Raw genomic sequence first — 8,540 nt, forward strand, 5'->3', positions numbered from 1 at the left:
GCGATGACGACCGCGGCAGCGATGAGGAATGAGAGAGAATCTTTGCGGAGTCTGACATCGACTAGTTTTTTTAGTTTATATGCAATCTTAGTTTATATTTTGTTTGTAATTCTGTAAATATAATTTATGCTACTGTTTGAATCGAGTTCGAATCAAGTTTGATGGACTAGTTTCCATCAAAATTTGCATGAATTAGTGTTCAATTTTTTAAGGAGTTAAGTGTTAGGGGTTCGGTTAGAAACCACAATTTTTTTAGAGGAGCAACTTTGGGGAGTAATAAGGATTGGTTAGAGATGCTCTAATAGCGTCATCCTTCAAGCTCCTGATGTTGGAAAGTCCATGACCTGCTAATCGAAGATGAGCTAAAGAGAGTTGCCAGTCTAAGATATTACATGACAAGGCTTAAGCTGATGTCCAACACACAAATATATCATTATTATGTTTCACTCAATGGATACAACCATATAATTTTTCTAGACAGACGATAGCAGACTTGCAAAATAAAAAAAATCAGAAAATAAAGATGCAGGTACTAAAGAGAGACATCATTTTTGCAAGATAAAGTAAATAGGCATGCACAATTACTGAGGCAAACCTCAACCAAGCTTGGGAGGTGCCGAATGCCATAAATTACGCTTGATCCTTGGATGGTGGTGGTAGTGCAGAGTTGGCGACGGCTTGACCAAGCACCACAACTGTTTTTTGGAGATACTCGAGCTTCTCATCACAATCTCTTATAAAGTGGTATAGCATGTCCACATTGTGGTAAAGATCTATGATGGACCCCGTCTGATCTTGATTTGTTGCTCTTGCTACTTTGTATTCTTGGGAAGGAGTTGGAAGTACATGCTTGATAGATTGTGTTGTAGACGAGGGCCGTTCTCCTGATATTTTGTCTTGCCTGCATGGTTGCTTTGGTAGCCCAGACACTTTGCAGTCTAGTCCAGGCAACTCATCAGTGAAGTTCACCACATATTGCCACTCTAGTTTCTTCTTGACGGCTTGGCAAAGCACCATGACTTTTTTATGGAGATTCTCGAGCTTCTCATCACAATCTCTCATAAAGTGGTATAGCATGTCCACACCGCGGTACAGATCCATGATGGACTCCTTGTGATCGTTATTGGTTGCTCTTGCTGCTTTATATTGTTGCAAAGGAGTTGGAAGTACATGCTTGATTGATAGTGCTGCAGAAGATGATTCTTGTCCTGATATTTTGGCATGCCGGCATGCTTGCTTCGGTATCCCAGACACTTTACAGTCTGGTCCTCGGAACTCATTGGTGAAGTTCTCCATATATTGCCACTCTAGTTTCTTCTTCTTGGATAATGGAGTTATCTTTGTCGGAGACTCCCATAGCCGATCAATCATCTCCTCGTCGGTGGACCATCCCTCACCATAATCTTTTTCCCTGTGGGAGCTGTCGCAGTCCCATAGAATTTCAAGGTTGTTTGATGAAGTCTGCAAACAATCCAAGGGAGGTACCTATTTCGTTGAAAATGAGATTATCAGGGTTCTCATTTTCAGTGAAATTTCAACGAAGTTCTGGAGATTACAACATTAAACTAGGTATTAATATTCAAAGTAGTCTCTTCTTAACTTAAAAAAACTTTGATACCTGCAAAGTCATGTAATTTATTTAACAATCAGTGCATATCTATATGTGATTATGTAAAATATTTAAGCATTAAAGAATAATATATTTCATGAATTAGTGAATGCATCGTTCATACCAATATAAATAACAAAAGACAAAACACAGATCAAGAAAATACTCGTGAATGAACACATTACATCTAGTAACACATTTCACATTTGTGAAGTTTTCCATGCACCAACGAGTTATTTAGTATATGTGTTTTGTACAAACTGTTTTGTGCAGTAACACTTTCCATGTGTGCCAAGCATTGTACCAATGAGCAGAATTATGACTTTTTAAGGTTTCTATTGATACAAGTAGTTTTGGCGCTAATAGCCGATGCAAATCTATAGGCAAAAAATGTACTTTTTAAGGTATCTATTGATACAACTAGTTACCATGGTGTACGTTAACAGGGCATTAAACTTGAATGTATCAACACATTTTCGTACCCACGGGCCTCATCATTCAAGAAATTTCTGTCATTAAATTGAAAAATAATATGTCCTTTTATTTTCTGCAGGTATTCATAATACTATTTCAAAGAACTCAAACCATGAACATTCAGTCAAAGGAAGATGAAATTTAATTTATAGTAAAGAGTGAGTCAACAGAAGCCCAAAATAATACTGATTCACTAGAGGTCTGAAAGAAGCCACAATTTGAGTCATACTCCACCCATCCCAAATTACTTGTCGCTTAAATGGATTTTAGTGCTAGATACATCTATTTGAGCAACAAGTAATTCGGGACAGAGGGAGTATTAATTAACGGCTTAAAATAGGTCATATGTTAATGAACATTTAACTCCCTGCAATTATTTTTTAATGCATGTTTAACAGTGGTTCAAAAGAAACATAGGGTTTTTTTTGCAGGTAAGAGAAGACATAAATTGATGTATCTTAGCATCTCTATGGTGTAAACGTTATCCAAACTGCACATACAATGTATTATCGAAACTGTACAAATTATCAAATGGATGCCCCATTTTACATATACTACTTGACATATAATACCTTATATCTGTACTTTTCCAACATAGTGTTTGACGTGGCTCGAGTTCATGTATCACTAGAACATTCAGATCTGAATATTAATCCAATAAGATGGAATTACGTCGGGGAAAGTGTATGTGTAGTAAGCAAAGTACAATAAAAAAAGCTGGAGTACCTCGGGGGTCGTGTTCCTCCCCGCCGCTGGGTGTCTGGTCTCCGCACCGAACTTGCCCAACTGGTCTTCGCTCGGGCCACAGGACCAGTTGTTCAGAACCTCCGCCGCCGCCTTGTTATCCATGGCCTCTGTCCCTTGGAGCCTCGGAGATCAGTGGATCTGCAAGACAGAGCAAGTAGTTTTTGTCTGTGTGTGACGAGGGGAAGGGGGCGGGGGCGATTTAATAGCGCGTTTCGGCAGTGTGGGGTTCACTGTCGCTGCTCACCCTCCGGCCTCTCGTGTGGCGTCGGGTACGTTTCCTCCGTTGCATACACCCGAGACAAATTTCCAGCTGTACTCAGTTTTATGTATACGGTGGCGATGAATAGAGGCGTGCCATGCATCGCACGCCATCTCTCACGAGTGAAGAGAAACAGAAAGATTGAAGTGAATAGATTAATTTCATTGATAGTTACTGCGGGTACTTATATGTCCTGAGCAGTCGTGATTACATGCTCGTTACAAGATTCGCGTCGTTTCAGAAAGATGCGGCGACGGTTCGCTAGGAACAGCGTCTGGCCAACACAGTATCTTAACTGCCATACGGAATATTCTAAGGAATAATTGGCTGCCTGATTAGCCTAAACTAATACTAATTTATTCCTAACACTCCCCCTTGGACAACCCTGTTTGTAATCTTGATTGTCTTGAGTGCTGAAATATCTTGCATTTTCTGGATTGTCTTGGTCTTGGAGCTTCAAGAATCTTTGATCTTGTATTGTCTATGTCTTGCAAGAAGCCTGTGAAAATATATAAATAATTGGAATTTGATATATATATATTGTTAGTGTAACCAATTATCTCATTCAAATCTTTATGAGAAATCCGTTGGAAAACTCATAAGGAAAGAGTACAATTTATTTATTATCAGAGGATAATAATAAATAACTTTTAATTCTAGGAGTTTTCTCCCCCTGAACTTTGCAAATTTCGTAGTCGTCTCATACCAATGCCATGAATGCATTTTTGAAATGCTGCTCCTGGTAAAGAATTAGTGAACAAATCTGCAAGATTGTCACAAGATTTTATTTGCAAAATATCAATCTCACCATCTTTCTGTAATTCATGAGGAAAAAATAGTTTTGGAGAGATATGTTTTATGATATTACTTTTAATATATCCCATATGCATTTGAGCAACACATGCAGCATTATCTTCATACATAATGGTTGGTGATTGTAATGAACCAATACCGCATGATGTCTGAATATGATTTATTACTCTGCGTAGCCATACACATTCTCGTGAGGCTTCGAATAATGCAATTATTTCAGAGTGATTGGTGGAGGTAGCTACTAAAGTCTGTTTTGTTGAATTCCATGAAATAGCGGTTCCACCATATAAAAATACAAACCCTGTTTGTGACCTCGCATTATGGGGATTAGAAAGATATCCAGCATCACAATAACCAATCAGGGTCATACCTTGATTTTTCTGATAGAATAAACCAAGATCTTTAGTACCTTGTAAATATCTGAAGATATTCTTTACTCCTGTCCAATGGCGTTTTGTTGGAGCTGCACTATGTCGGGCGAGTAAATTTACTGCAAAGGCAATATCTGGTCTAGTACAATTTGCAAGGTACATTAGTGCTCCTATGGCACTCAGGTATGGAAACTCAGGTCCCAGTACCTCCTCGTTATCATCCCTTGGTCTAAAAGGATCCTTGTTCATATCAAGGGTTCTGACGACCATAGGTGTTTTGGATGGATATGATTTATCCATGTTGAATTTTTCCAAAATTTTCTGAATATAAGCGGGTTGATAAACGAGTATTCCTGAGGGAAAATGCTCAAGCTGTATACCTAAGCAGAATTTGGTTCTTCCCAAATCTTTCATCTCAAACTCCGTCATTAAATGATTGCGTGCTACAGTTATATCTGGTGCGTCGCCAATGATGTTGAGATCATCAACATATACTGAGATGATGCAAAATCCCCTTGAGGATTTCTTTATAAATACGCATGGGCAATCATTGTTATTTGAGTACCCTTTACTGAGAAGGAACTCACTGAGTCGGTTATACCACATTTTACCCGACTGCTTCAAGCCATAGAGTGACTTTTGTAGTTTTACACAATACATGTTGTGATTTATATTTGGATTCGGAATTTTAAGTCCATTAGGAACTTTCATATAAATTTCTGCATCGAGTGACCCATATAGATAAGCAGTCACTACATCCATTAACTGCATTGGTAGATTCATTTGTACTGCCAAAGATATTAAGTATCGAAATGTAATTCCATTCATTACAGGAGAATATGTATCGTCGTAGTCGATACCGGGTCTCTGCGTAAACCCTTGAGCTACTAGTCTCGCTTTATATCTCACCACCTCATTGTTTTCATTCCTTTTTCGAACAAAATCCCATTTAGCTCCCACAGGGAAGACTTTATGAGGAGTAGGCATTATTTTAGAAAATACCTCTCTTTTGTTAAGCGAGTGTAATTCTGCCTCAATTGCTTCCTTCCATTTAGGCCAATCCGAGCGCTTGAGGCACTCTTTCATAGATTTTGGCTCTGGATCCAGTTGAAGGGTTTCAGCAATTTTCGAGGAGAAATCTGTGTCGACAACTGTAGTGCTTCTATTGTATGTTTCTCCTGAATCAATATAATTTATGGATATTTCATTAACTTCTTCAGGCTCCGTATGATTTCCCATAACAACGGAGTCTGATTGTTTCGATACCCCAACATTATAATTTGTGTGCACATTTATGTTGGGTTCTTGATGTTGAACATCAACTTGGTGTCCATCAACTTGAGGTTGATTTGCATTTACTGTCATAGTTTTTGATTTTCTTTGTTTCCGTGGAGGCTTTAGAGAAACCTTTTCCGCTGTGACCAGATTTCTCCCCCTTTTATTTGTAATTGGGAGTTGAGTAGTTTTATTTGGTACCTCTACTCGTTCTGGTGCATTAACTGCGGGGATATAAGATTTAGTGACACCTTTGTGATCAGTAAATGCGTCTGGCAGGTTATTTGCAAAGTGTTGCAAATCTATAATTTTCTGAACTTCAGATTCAGATTCTTTAGTACGTAGATCTAAGGACTGAATGCCTGTTGCATTCCAATCTATTTCCTGGCATTCTTTGTGGTTTGTTTCTCCCCCTAATGTCGGGAAATGGTCCTCATCAAAAATTGAGTCAGCGTACCGGGTTGTGAACAGGTCCCCTGTTAGGGGTTCTAAATATTTTATAATTGACGGAGAATTATATCCCACATAGATTCCTAATTTTCTGTGGGGTCCCATTGAGGTACGCTGCGGTGGTGATATCGGTACGTATACAGCGCAACCGAATTTTCGCAGATGGGAAATACTTGGCTGATTGCCACGTACTATTTGAAATGGGGAGGTTTCATGATATGCAGTTGGTCTGACTTGTATTAGATCTGCGGCGTGTAAAACCGCATGTCCCCAACAAGAGGTTGGTAAATTGCAATTCTGTAATAGTGGTCTAGCAATTAATTTTACTCTTTTTATTAAAGATTCAGCCATTCCATTTTGAGTATGCACATAGGGTACTGAATGTTCAAGATGGATTCCTAAAGCCATACAATAATCATTAAATGCGCGTGAACTAAATTCAGCAGCATTGTCCATTCTTATTGTTTTTATCCTGTGTTCAGGATGATTTGCTCTCAATTTGATAATTTGAGCAATTAATTTGGCAAAGGCATGGTTACGTGTGGATAATAGACACACATGTGACCATCAAGTAAATGCATCGATGAGCACCATGAAGTACCTAAATGGTCCGGATAGAGGTTGAATTGGACGACATATATCTCCTTGAATTCTTTCAAGAAAATTAAGCGACTCATTTTTAACTTTAAGATAAGATGGCTTAATAATTAATTTCCCAGTAGCACAGGCAGTGCATACAAAATATGATGATTTGGGAAATCTTTTAATTGGTAAATTATGACCAACAGAATTACTTATAATTTTTCTCATCATACCTATTCCAGGATGACCAAGGCGATCATGCCAAGTCTTGAATTTATCAAGATTTTGAAAAATTATTTTGTACGCAACATAAGGTACGGGTTTTATGTATGTAAAGTATAATCCGGATGAAAATGAAGGGAATTTTTCAAGAGTTTGTTCCTCATATCCGTTGCTTTTTGTTAAAAGCAAATATTCTTTGTTATCCGGATATCTTTGAAACTTATAAGAGTACGTGTAGATTCAGGATACAAGAGTGCATTCTGAATTACGATAGTAGTACCCATAAGGAGTGTGAATGTGGCTCTTCCTGAACCAATAATTGCTTTGTTACTTCCTGTTATGGTCATAACATTTTCCTTTCTCTTAGTAACAGTTTGGAAATTTTTTGCTTCCCTTAGAATTGTGTTAGTGGTAGCACTATCCACTAAACATAACTCTTCTTCCATCGGATTGTTCCCGTTAAAATTCTTTCTTTCTCTCCTGTAGCCTATTCTCTGGTTCGAGCAGTGCTGATGACGTGAAGAGAAACAGAAAGATTGAAGTGAATAGATTAATTTCATTGATAGTTACTGCAGGTACTTATATGTCCTGAGGAGTCGTGATAACATGCCCGTTACAAGGTTCGCGTCGTTTCAGAAAGACGCGGCGACGGTTCGCTAGGAATAGCGTCTGGCCAACACAGTATCTTAACTGCCATACGGAATATTCTAAGGAATAATTGGCTGCCCGATTAGCCTAAACTAATACTAATTTATTCCTAACAACGAGGAACGCTCGAACGGAGATGCATGGGCTGCAAGGACATTTCAGTGTGGTCCCAACAAAAAAAAGACCGCGAGTCGCTTTGGTCAGCATTCGCGGGCGCCGAATCTCAGTCACAAGAAATTAGTTGTACAAAAATGATAGGTTGGCGTGCTTGCTCGAAACTGGCTTTCTTCGCTCCCTTTATATAAATACTAAATTCACAAATGGAAAAAAAAATCCTTCTACAAGCACGTGATAAGAAAAATGCGATCCGAGAGAATGTCACTTGGCATTAATCCAACACCAAACAAGTTAGCAGGAGTCGCCACACCTAACATAACATGATACACCCTACATGGCTAGGGCAAACTCTTTCCTCCAAACTTCATCGGCGAGCCCGTGGATTTGTTGACTCTCTGCTTGTCACTTCAGCGGCAGATGGCTAGGAGGGGAATCCCGATGGCTCCACTCTGATTAGTAGTTTATTTTGAGATTCTTTAGTCCTCACAGGTGCGGTGCTCGTGCAGATGGCGGTGCTACTTTTTGAGTTTGCCTTTCGGGCTACGATTCTCCTGAGTTTGTCCGGCTACTTCACGAAGCTCTAGCGTAGATTCCAGTCGTATCCTTGAGCCGCGAGGTTAGAGTTTCTCGTCCTATTGCGTTTGAGTTGCTTTGTACTTCGGATGAACTTTGATAATAGATCTGGATCATTTCCAAAAAGGAAAAAACATGAGACACCCTAAACTACTGATCGTGATTGATGCTTAACAATAACAATATATTAATCTTTAAGGAAAGCTGAAATAAAATTGTATCCCAAATCCTATATATTTATCCCCACCAATATATTTATCTAAACATGCAAGCTATCCACGTCATCAATCATACTACCTCAATGAAAATTGTTCCCACGTCATCATGGAAATAACGTTTTGCTTTCCCATGGCACCCCTGCGTTATCCATTGGATCAGCTGTAGCGCGACGCCCACCCTA

This window comes from Triticum urartu, chromosome 7A (genome assembly GCF_056163025.1).
Source record: "Triticum urartu cultivar PI428250 chromosome 7A, HENAU_Tu73, whole genome shotgun sequence".
NCBI lineage: Eukaryota > Viridiplantae > Streptophyta > Magnoliopsida > Poales > Poaceae > Triticum > Triticum urartu.